Source organism: Balaenoptera borealis, assembly GCF_965194805.1.
Source record: "Balaenoptera borealis genome assembly, chromosome: 6".
NCBI lineage: Eukaryota > Metazoa > Chordata > Mammalia > Artiodactyla > Balaenopteridae > Balaenoptera > Balaenoptera borealis.
The window spans coordinates 31,224,286-31,237,132 of NC_138863.1; the positions used below are offsets into that span (position 1 = coordinate 31,224,286).

The 12,847-nt window shown below is 36.8% G+C and overlaps 1 protein-coding gene across 3 annotated transcripts in view; it reads left to right on the forward strand.

Moving 5' to 3' along the window:
* Positions 1 to 12,847, forward strand: part of PARD3B (par-3 family cell polarity regulator beta) — a 1,037,301-nt gene that overhangs the window by 462,038 nt on the left and 562,416 nt on the right. The window lies entirely within an intron of this gene.

Consider the following 12,847-nt stretch of genomic DNA (forward strand, 5'->3'; position numbering starts at 1 on the left):
TTATGTGCCTAGGGCTTTACGTTAAGTCATCTATACTTCCACATCAAAGTACAAACATGTTTTTGTCTCCATTTCACTGATAATGAAATTGAGGCAGAAGGAGGTTTAGTGATTTGTCGAAGGTCACAGCTGGTAAGTGGCAGAGCCAAGAATTTAGCCCAGGTGGTTTGGCTCCAGAACCTATGCTCTTAACCAGTGCACTATACTGTTGGGTTTCCCATCCTTCTCCTTCATAATGCTCCAAGAGATAGTTTATCTATTTTCAGTATGTTAATACAATACAATGCTTTGTGAAGTCATAAGTCATACCATGGTGAATGGTGATAGAGTTTCAAGCTACCAGTATTGTAGACATGTGGTACCAGGACTGGATTTCTCAACATTCAAATTAAGGAAAAATAAAATTATATACCAAAAGTGCTTAAACCTAGGTATACCTATAAATGCTCTACTTAGAATTGAGAAGTTAAGTGGAGAATAGTTTCCTGAAGAGACAATGCCCTCCTTCCATATGGAGCTGTGGGATTTTTCTGCTAAGTCCTGAGTTGCTTTGAAGAATTGTAATTTTGGTTCATCCTCTGAAATAGCCTGAGAGTTAGATTTTGGATAATGGCTGCGTATCTCTGCAATAGGTGATCTTCAATAATGTAACCATATTTAAAAGTCTCCTAAAAGCAAGTCTCTTCTCCATTTTAAGTCTCACTGTGTATAGTGCCTTCAGAAAAAAAGCAACATTTTTGGTATGTAGAGATGCTAAATGAGCTAAATGGATTCTCCCAGTTTGGTATAAAATATTCTTATCAAGAACCAGTGTTAATATGTGTGAGGTAGGAGTCACCATACTAAATCATGGGGTAATTACTCATAGGTTTGTGGCAATATTTGGGCATGTTTCTTTTGGTAAGCAAGGGAGTGTCCTGAAAGTAGTTTAGATGTCATGTTTTCTCACTTCCCATCCTTTTAAAGAAACATATTTAATGGGACATTACTTTAGTAAAAATCAGGTGTGTGTGTTCTGTTCTAATGATGAGTACAAACAGAACCAGTATGTGGTATGCTGTGTGTGTGTGTGTTTAATGCCCACTGATTGAGACCATGTTAAGCCTGAATATATTGGATTGGAGGAAGAGAAGAACTATAAAAACAAGAGAAGAATTACATAAAAGAGAAAAAACTATAATTTACTGCTTATTTTTGTGACGTTACTACACCCTGAAACAAAAGTGTGATCTGTGTTACCATGATTTACATGCAGAAACCCCACCGATATTAGGTCTGTGTTTCTATCACTTAGGCTCTGTGTTGAGACCAATCGAAAATAACAACAATATAGCTTGCCCTAGAGGAAATGAGGGCTACTATCTTTCTGCTAGATTCTGTCTCCTTACCAAAATATGATATTGTTGAGTTCCAAGTTGGGGTATTTGGAGAGGGAGGTATATTATTACTAGCAAAAATGCAAATCCTAATTCAAGAAGAAATGCTGGCACCGAAAATCCTTTTACCTAACCTATGCAAGTTATCAAACATGGGTCAGTCCCTATGTATCAACAGTAGAAAGGAAAGCACATTTCCTCCTTCCCTCGCAGAGTTCTCTGTGGGTGATGGAGTTCAGACCTGAGACTCAAAGAAGAGAATCTGGTCCTTGCCTTGCCACAGAATAATGGCACATCCTAGGCTTCTCTTGCCTCAGTTGTAAAATAATCTTCACGCAAACTTTAATCCTTAACGTTACAAGGAACAGGCAGTGCACCTTATTTATCTTTTTTTCTCTAGTCCCAAGTACATGGAAGGTGCTCAGTGTATGTGTGTTGGACGCAAGACTAATATTAGTCTGGAAAAAGTCCTAGAAATTCTCAGCAATTACCCAACTTTTCTAAGTCACATATTCTCTCTGCTCCCCCAAAGAATCTGCCAGGTGAGTGTTTATCTGCCCTAAGGTCTGGATCACCCCAGGCAAGTGTAAAGTTAGTAAGTGAAGACATTTAGGTGTGTCTATTTTTTACCTAGAAGGAAAATGCAGTTTGCATGTGTGTGTGTTTGTGTGTGTGTATGTATGTATGTATTATAACTCTCTTCCTTTATCCCTGTACATCCTAACTCGTGGCCTGGTCAGACCTGATTGTCCAATATCATAGCCACTGGCCACGTGTCGCTGTTGAGCATAAGGAATGTATTTTAAGTGTGGCGTGCACACTGGATTTCAAAGATTGAAATATGAAAAAAGTAATGTAAAAGATCTCGTTAATAATTTTGTATTGACTACACATTGAAATGATACTATGTTTGGTAAACTGGATAGAATAAAATATATTTAAATTGTTTTCACCTATTTCTTTTTACTTTAAAAAAACATGGCTACTAAAAAAGTAAAAATTACATCTGTGGTTCACATTCTATTCCTATTGGACAGAGCAGCTCTAGACCAAAGTAAAATTGGAAATAGCACTAATGAAATGGTTTGAAACCCTTGGGAGAAAGTTCTTTGAGTTGCACAATATCTCTGGGATAACAGTATGATTAGGTTTGCCTGGGGCAGTCCTAGTTCATGCCTGTTGTTCTGGCATATTTATTAATAGTGTCCCTGCTAACTCTCAGAGGTGTCCATGTATGGATGATAAATTATGTGGCACCCTACACATAGCCCTCTAGTCACTTGTATTGCTTGCTCAGTGATCAGAGGAGCGGCCTTTCAAGGAAACCATGGGGACATAAGAACCACAACTCTTACATGGGAGCACACTGCAGAGAGCGTTCTGTGTGGCAGTGACCTGAGCCCAGGTAGTACAGAATCTGAGAATATGGATTCTTCTCCATCTCTCCGATTCCGTAATTCTACTCGATGCCTCCTCCACTTCAGCGGCACCATACTTGATTCCTATGATTTGACAAGTGATGATGAACTTGGGGAGCATGTGATAATGCACCCACGTAGCAACTAATATGAAAAATAATTGCTTAAAAAGCTCTGTTCAATTGCATTTCATTTCAATATCCAAGAAGAAAGGCAATGACAACAAAATTTCCATCTCTTAAACAGAGTGTTCATATGTAAGCAATTCACAGATGGCAGAGCCCCAAGTGGGTTATATTCAATCATTCCCAAGAAATGAAACTTACTTACAACCCACAGCATAAGAAGCTGTAAGGATGAATATTTGACACATTTGATTATATTGAAATATTGCCTTTAAAACCACAGTTGATGGTTGTTATTTTTAGTTGTACTTCATTAGGCTTGCTATAGGGAGGAGAGTTTTCTCTGATGTCTGGAGATATGTTTTTGAAATGTCGGAAAAGTTGCACTTGTTTTCTGGCTGGTGAAGTTATTACATATTGGTTATTTAAGATGTACACCATCAAACAAGTTGGAGTTTTAAAAAAGGGTTTAAATTAGAAAAATCAGATCCTCTGCAAGCTTCTAATTCTGTGTATACTGCAAAGCCACTAAATCTCAGTATTTGTCACTTAGAGTAACGCCAGATAAACAGCACAGGAATTTGTTTCCTTTCGTCCTCTTTTCATAAACCTTTCCAGTTAATCAGAATAGCATGATTATTAATGTGCAAATAGTAATGACTATTTTTCAAGGAATAGAAAAGTCAATTCTACTGACTGCTTTTGAATCAAAGAAAGAGAATCCTGGGGGCAAGATATTGTAGTGAGAGCCTCCCTTATGGGCAGTCTTACCTTCCTTGCCTTGATTGTAACCTGGTGTTCTTGACTTAAGGGCAAGCCATAAAACCAGGTTCTTGAAATTGATGTTCCCGAATTTGCGGATGGAAGAGAACTCTAAAACAGATGTGATTTTTTTTTTTTTTTTCCCCTTAATATCCGGTTAACTACCATGGCTGTTTTGTGTTTTAATGACTGTTTATAGTTTCACGTTTAACCCCTAAGGCAAAATGATCCTGCAGGGTGAGTAAATTAAAAAGTGGATTCCTGAAAATTATAATGCTGTGGTTGTTCTCTTTGTTTGTTCTAAAACTATTACTTGTCTTGATTCACCAAAATAAATTAAGACAATACTGGTCTGCTTTTTTAAGTCTGTGTCTATAATATATACATTTTATTTCAAAAAATAACATGGCAGTTTTTGAAGTTGTTAAATTGGAAGTCCATGGGTGGGTTTCAGAGGGTCTGTTAACTCTCTGAAGTTTTATGCCATGACATGGTGTGTGTGTGTGTGTGTGTGTGTGTGTGTGTGTGTGCGCTTCCTGAAGGGGCTCTATCACTTATCAAATGTTAAAAGGAATACAAAAGATCAAGAACCACTTTTTTGGGGAGTTTAGGATGAAATAATATGGGAAAGCCACCAATTCTCAGAGTATGATGAATGATAAGGAAGTAAAGTAGAAATTGCTGCTGTCCTCCAAATGTGTATTAAATAATTAAGGTTGTTTCATCATATTATTACCTTTCCTATCCAACACATAGTATGTAAATCCAAGATGTACAGATGAATGGAAGTTTTTGAATTGCTGCATTGAGAGGTCCAAAATAACTCTTTGGTCAGTAACAACACAGTTCGTAGCAGCAGTAAGATTGGGGGAAAGGGGCGCCAACTCCTTTGGGAAGACACCCTGGGGAGAAGAACTGTTTCCAGTGGTCCTGTGTCTTCAATAGGAATGAAAAGTGAAAATACAGTATCCAGTATCAGTTTTGTGGAGTTTTTGTTATTTCATCAGCAACGATAATGGCAGGTAGCTTCCAGTGAGAGAAAATCTTTCCAGTGAGTAGAAGCATTCTCTTTGTGTCTTGCATATATGTATTGATTTGAGAATTTCCCCTTGGATGTCACATATATTGAAGTTATTATAGCCAGTGTTCCTCCTGGATTAAACACTTTCAAATCCATGAAAGGAATTACTGAAATATTACAGAGAAAGTTAAATAGCTTGGCTTTTAGGATTAAAATCATCAAATTGTGACTGACATGTCAGAGGACTTTTGGTTGTGGGTTGCTGACTGTCAAAATCCAAGATAGGAACTTAATGAAAATTCTAAATGACCGAATCATATTTTTCTATCCATTAGATATACAATTAAGCAGCTATAGAAATAGGGGAACAAAATAATCATTGTAGACTCTGATATAAATTAGAAGGAAGGCTCTATTCATTGTCTTCCAAGGAGGAGAGATGGATACTGATGAATGAAAGGGAGGGAGAAATAGCATGTAATATATAATCTCATTATTTAGAGATACTGAAGCCTACAAAAGGTTTTTCTTTTTTTTTTTTCCCCCTCCTGACACAGTGATTTAATAATAGTCCTGGTGTTTGTAACTCCAGCTGTTCACGCTGTGTGCTGATAAGACCAGAGCTTGGAGACACATTGCAACGATGGTTTTCATATGGCTTTGTTTTTAAGAGATAAAGCTGCCATCCAATATTTCATGGGGCCAAATGTTTACTTAGTTTGGCAACTTTAGGCAGCTTAATTTCTGAAACAGTTACGTTTGTAAGACTCACATTCAGCTGGGGAAAATCTAGAAGCCCAGTTTATTCTGTGAAAGAGTTTTTCACCAAACCTTGCAGGAGTTAGTGAAACAAATTTAGACGGTCTGAATGTCTGTGCCATGAGTAATGAAGGAACCTGGGGATTGTGACCCCTGTTTAGGTGAGTGCTCCCCCATCATTCTTCTTGGGTCTAGTCCAGAACTGAAAGTCTAAAAAGAGGGATCACTATTCAGAGGTCAGCTTCAGAAATTAAAGAGGTAACCATGACATGTCGTCTTTTGCTATTTAGATTGATCTGCACGTAATGAAAATTGAATGAGTTTGCTTTTATGTCAACATAAATTGATTAATCCCTTAGATGTCCATGACCTCTGCCATGCGCCATCCGGAAAGCATAAGGCATGGTCCCTGTCCTCAGGAAACTTACAACCTAGTTATGAAGACCAGAGCTAAAGCAATTAAGCCCAGCAATCCACCAACGAGTATCAAATCATCAAATAATATATTTTTAACCATTAAAATTAATGTCCTTTGCCTTTAGTCTATACTCTGCTCAGCCTGTCATGGGAATTACCACGTGTACTATCTCTAGCTCTTATCTCACTCAAATATAACTGCTTGTTTACATGTCTGTTACAAGACGGGGCTCCTTAGAGGCATGAACTGATGTATTCATTTTTGTATGCAAACCCCCAGACACAGTGCCTGACACATAAATATGATTTAGATGATTAAAACTTTTACTTCTGAGATGGGCAAAATGAATTCAATTCAGCAACTTTTAACTGTTTTGTAAAGATGCGTGAATTTGTGAGTATGTATGTGTAGTATGTATGTGTATACATATATACGTATATATACACACACACATATGTATATATGAATTAAAATGTGAAAATTGTGAAATTACCTGAATACATACTGTTTTTCTCCCTAAATAGCTTTAGGTTAGGATTTTCTGCTTTAGGACAGTGTGTTACCTGTGTTTTTTAGTGTTGTCAAGGGGAGAGAGGTATTTAAACACAAGTTCTCCACTTGGAATTTATGATGTGGATGGGTGGCTGAAGTCAGCAGTTTCAAGTGAGGCCTGATTTATCTTCTTACAATTCTAGCAATGACTCCATCATAGAAGTTGATTCTGAGAAAATAGAATTATAGGAAAAGAACAAACCTTGATAATTCTAGAGACGAACATTATAAAGCCTAATTTTGTTAGTGTCCGTGAAATGTGAACAAAGAAAATAATAGGCAGTCAATGGAGTCAATTATCTGAGTTCTACCTCTTTGTAATAAAACTGTGCGTTCTATAATCAAAAAGTTAGTAATCTCAGTAGTTACAGCTTTGTAATTTTCTAATAACTATCTTCAAAGAACTTAGAAAATCCTTGATTAGACTAGAAATTTCTGGACAAGATGCCTCTCTTATGCCCATCACGTCTGAAGATTTCCCCTTCAAAATTTTCCTTATATTCCGTCTTCTTTAAGAAGTTCTTCAGGTTTCAAGTGATTTGGAAGAAAATAAAAATAAAAATCCTGATATGTGAATTAATTCAAGAGCATGGGAACATTTACAAGGTGTTTCTTAGCAAAACACTAATAAGCATCTCATGTTAATAGCATGGGCAGATGTGATTGGACAGTGTTGTTTGAAATTTGGTAAAGATGATGTTTAAGGTAGCTTTATTCTACCTGATTGCATCAGTAACTCTGTGACCCTGAGAAAATCATTTACATCATGGATGATTTCCACAGAAATTTTGTGTCACTAATAGGAAATAATAAATAGAAATTCTATATGAACTCCTGTTGTTCTTAAGGACTCAGACACCCAAACTAGCAACTTCAGGGTTCCCGATGTAAATTATTAACTTGATTGGTATGGTATGAATTCATCTTTAAATTTCCTTTTAAGGTCTCAATATTTGTAAGTGCTCATGAAATGAGGCTATATTTCTATGCAAAATGCCAAACTTTATTGCTCAAGGTAATGATATCAAGAAATATATATTTTTTAAAAAGCTAAATACACAAAGGCAGCAGCATAAAAACATACATACATCTACATAGGCACACTTAAATTCTTTGGAGGAGAGCACTGCTTAAACCTGTAGACTAAAGTGCAAGTAGATCATGTTACTTTAAAGTGAAAGCTCAAGCGTATGGATCATGTCTTATGTAAGTTCTGATCTGCTGTATGTCCCTTCTGTGTTGTGGACGTTTACTGAAGATTGATGGCGTGCAAGGAAAGAGTTAATGAAAGTTCACCTTGAGAAGAAACAAGACAATCAGTATTGAGAGGAGAGGTTTGTTTTTTTGTTTTTTTTTTTTTCCCTGAGCATGGTGCAATTCTTAGAAATCTCTTCTGATGGGAGATTTTTTTTTTTTTTTCCCTCACAACCTAAACTCTTCTGAAGTGCAGGTTTCATTTTGTTTTCTTCTTTCAAAATCTAGTCATCGAATGACACTGTACAGACATTTAAAAGACTTTTCTCTTTCTCAAGAGGGTGGCCCCTTTCCTAATAGCTCTGTACTTTAAAATGGAATTCTGATTTAGATGAATCACATTTTAAAAGTAGCTACTGTGTGTGTTTCACGCTTGTGGAAACATGTAGCATCCTCGAAAGCAGCATGTGAGCTTGTCACCATACAGCTTTTGATGTCTGATTAGACAATCATAGGGACATCTGGAGTGAGTTAGTTTTGAAGTTACTGGTGTGAGGCGCTGGAGAATCTAAAGCCTTCTGACAGACTTGAGCCAGTGAAAACATCACTACTTTTAGCAAATCTTTTTTAACCTGCAAGTGGCTGACAGTTTTCTGACTGACGTAGCCCTGATGTTTTCCAACTGACTTTCCAGCCCCCTTTCTCTACAGAACTCCCTACCTTTCAAGCAAAGAATGGGTAAGCGGCATTTGTTGTAAAAATCATAAAGGATTATCCCCCTTTAAAAGGAAGAGGTAGATTCTTAAGCATCACAAGTCAGAATTGATGGACTTGCTTAAAGAAATTGTATTGTCTCCTTTTCTTTGCCTTTAATTTCAGTCACTGTGTCAATCACGCATGTTTCTTAATTTTTAAATAAAATATGTTTGACACTCAGCTATGTTCTATGAAAATCCAAAGATAATTAGGCATCCAAAGCAGTTGATATTGCTGTAGTGTTATACCACAGTTTTAGAACACCTATCAAAAGTTCATACATTTATCTTGTCAAAATGTTATTTGAATAGTCTTATTAAATGTAAGTATTGTTTGGTTAAAGGTTGTATAATTTGTCCAATGAGGTTTTACTGGTATAAGATGATTCCTCATTATTTCGTGAATAAAATTATTGTATACCTATAAATATCTGAATATATTTACATAATTTGACCATGTCCCTCTCCTGCCCTGAAGCAACTGACCATTTCCCAGGATATATTTTAAATTTCTTGGTATGGCTTTTTTTTTTTATGGTAGTAAAATACACATAATATAATTTTTACCATCTTAACCATTTTAAAATGTATGGTTAGGTTTCACTAAGTACATTCATATTATTGTGCAGCCAGGGCACTGTGCCTCTCCAGAACTCTTTTCATCTAGCAAAACTGAAACTCTATACTTATTAAACAATAAATCCCCATTTCCCCTTCTCCCTAACCTCTGGCAATCACCATTCTACTTTCTGTATCTACGATTTTGACTACTCTCAGTATCTCGTATAAGTGAAATCATAAAGTATTTAGTTTTTGTGACTGGCTTAATTCATTTAGCATAATTTCCTCAAGGTTTATTCATGTAGCCTGTGCCAGAATTTCCTTCCTTTTTAGGGTGAATAATATGTATATGAAACATTTTGCTTATCTGTTCATTCATTAATAGAGACTTGTGTTGCCTCCATCTTTTAGCTATTGTGAATAATACTGCTGTGGATGTGAGTGTACAGATACTGTTTTCAGACCCTGCTTTCAATTATTTTGAGTATATACCCAGAAGTGGAAATTCTGGATCATATGGTTATTAAATTTTTAATTTTTTGAGGAGCCACTGTACTGTTTTCCATAGTTGTACCATTTTATATTCTCACCGACAGTGCGCAAGGGTTCCAGTCTTTCTACATCCTCACCAACACTTGTTATTTTCTGCTTTTTTAAAATAGCCATCCTTATGGATATGAGGTGTCATCTTGTGGTCTTGATTTGCATTTCCCTAATGAGTAGTGATGTTGAGCATCTTTTCATATGCCTGTTAGTCATTCATATATCTTTCTTGGAGAAATGTCCATTCAAATCCTTTGTCCATTTTTGAATTGGGTTGTTTGTTTTTGTTGTTGTTGAGTTTTGGGAGTTCTCTATATAGTCTGAATATTAATCCCTTATTTGGATAGATGATTTGCAAATATTTTCTCCCATTATGGAGGTTGCCTCTTCACTCTGTTGATAGTGTCCTTTGATACCCCAAAGTTATTCATTTTCATGAAGTCCAGTTTATATACTTTGTTGTTGTTGTTGCCTGTTTCTTTGCTGCTGTATCCAAGAAATCATTGCCAACTTCCATGCTGTGAAGTTTTTGCCCTATGTTTTCTTCTAAGTGTTTTATAGTTTTAACTCTTATGTTTAGGTCTGTGATCCATTTTGAGTTAAATTTTGTATGTGGTATTGGGTAAAGGTTCAACTTCATTCTTTTGCATGTGAATATCCACTTTCCTCAGCACCATTTGTTGAAAATACTATTCTTGCCCTTCATCCTTGTTGAAAATCATTGACCATATGAGCAAGGGTTTATTTCTGGTTTCTTGGCATTACTTTTTACAGCCTAACCTCAGCCTATATGTTTAGCTTCATCTCTAGCATGCTGCCTGCAGTTTCTCACATGTGCACAGAATGATCCTGTGTGTCTTTGCCCAGCTGTTTCTTCTGCCAGGAAAATGACAAATGTCATTCATCCCCCTTCCCCTTAGTGAATGTGCAATTTTCTTTCAAAACCTCGTGCAGTGGTCTTTCTTTCACTAATCCTTCCCTAACCTCTCTCCGTTATGGGCAGAATTAACCACGTCCTGCCCATGGCACACTGTCATATCTTTATTATAATTCTTTCTACCTCATATTATAATTTTCCACATTTTATAATTCCCTTACTAGACTCTGAACTCCTTGTGAGTGGATCGAATTTTCTTTCACATACCCAGAACGTAATATCTTTCCTAAAGAACAGGGGGCACTTATGAAAGGTTTATATAAAGAACAGAATGGAGTACATTTTCCTATCACATAATAGCCTATTTAAATTGCAAAGCAATTTAATTGCAGTTTTAGTAGCATTAATCTGCATGCTAGGTCTGCCAACAGATGGCCACGTAATACTACCCGGGATGTCAGGGAGGGAGGGCCTTTCTTTGCTCAGTTCCAAGTTCATGTCAGATGTGGACACTTCATTATATATATTTAAATATGTTATTTCATCCCATAAAAATCTGCAAGTTCGGCTTTATTTACTCTGCTTCATAGATGAAGAAGCTAGGGCTCACACAAGTTAACTCATTTGCCCCAGATTATGTAGCTAATAAGTAGCAGTGCTAGAAATTTTACTTCAGATATGTTGTAATCCAAAGTGTAACCTCTTTTCATTCTACCACTCAAATCAAATGTTAACCTTGGAAGTAGCACCCTCGAGTCTATACCTTTGTCCCATAGATGCTGCCATCACTCAACTGCTTTGGGCAATCTTCATCTGAAACTGCCTTCAAAGCCAGTTTATGAGGTGCTTCCTAAAAAATATATATATATGTTGTTTTTTGTTTTTTGTTTTTTTAAAAAAATTATTTATTTATTTATTTTTGGCTGTGTTGGGTCTTTGTTTCTGTGCGAGGGCTTTTCTCTAGTCGCGGCAAGCGGGGGCCATTCTTCATCGCGGTGCGCAGGTCTCCCACTATCGCGGCCTCTCTTGTTACGGAGCACAGGCTCCAGACGCGCAGGCTCAGTAGTTGTGGCTCACGGGCCTAGTTGCTCCGCGGCATGTGGAATCCTCCCAGACCAGGGCTCGAACCCGTGTTCCCTGCATTGGCAGGCAGATTCTTAACCACTGCGCCACCAGGGAAGTCCGTATATGTGGTTTAATCATTTTATACTCACATGTTATTTTTCCACCAAAAATGATATTGTTCTATTTGATGCCAAAATTTATACTGTAAAGTTGGTCTCAAGTAACTTGACTGTTTATACAATTTAGATATCCGTATGCAGCAGAAAGATGTGCCCCCCCCCCCCCACACACACACACATCTGATGCAGGCATTAAAAATATTTATGGAAGAATAGATTCAGGTGTGCTTTAGCAGCAGAGTTTTATAGCCATTCTTTGTTTATCCAATTGTCTAGTGGTTGAGACAACTAGGTTTTATCCCTGACTCATTCACTGGCTCTTTGTCAAGGTAGGCAAGTATAATTTTGTTCTCTGTCTGGAAGAAGAAGATTGTCTTCTCTCTTGCACACAGTGGAGTTGCGAGGTTAATGCCTTTTATCTTGAGTATAGCATTTAGCAGACTGCGGATGCTTAATATATGTTAATAATAGCGATAATAATGAATGCTGATAATTAAAGGTCTTTTATAATTACCAGATTCCTAATGTGTGTTAAATATAATTAAAGGGAAATGATTTAAATTAATATGCATGCACACAAAAGCTAGAGCTAGCCACAGCTTTTATTTTTAGCTTCTTAACCAACATCATGAATGTGAATCCAGTATTAGGTCCAATTATTATTATAGCTTTACTCTGGTCATGTATGGAGAACCCATGCAGGATCTGGAAATTAGAATTGCATCTGTTTGAGTTGAAAAACACAGTAATGAATGGGAAACCACAAAGGACTTCTGTGATTGGAGCTTGACCATGTGAAATTGTGCATCAGACATTATTATAATCTATTGCCATAACAATCTCTGAGTTCCATGAGAGAAAGGTACTTTTCCTAGAAGCTGGACACCATCCCTGGAGTGGGTAACAAACAGATCTGCCTGGAAGGGCTCTAAAAGGTGTAGGTGGAATAGAGGAAACAATATTCATAAATAATTTCCCATGAAATTCAGCTTGGAAATTCATCCTTTGAACTCAGATTATTTCATAAGGTACTAGAGAGGTAGGTGGGAGCTGAGAATTCTGAGAGGCAGCAGGCTGAAGTGGTTAAGAACATGGCCTCATAAGCTTGACTGCCTGATTCAAATCTAGTTCCACCACTGAGTAAAGGGGTGATTTTTGTCAAGTACGTCCCTTCTTTTGGTCTCACTTTTCTCATCTATAAAATAGTGATAACAGTACTTACCTTACAGGGTCATCTTGAGAAATAAAGGAGCAGTTATTTGTAAAAAGTCTTACAATATATAGTAAGTACTATATGTGTTT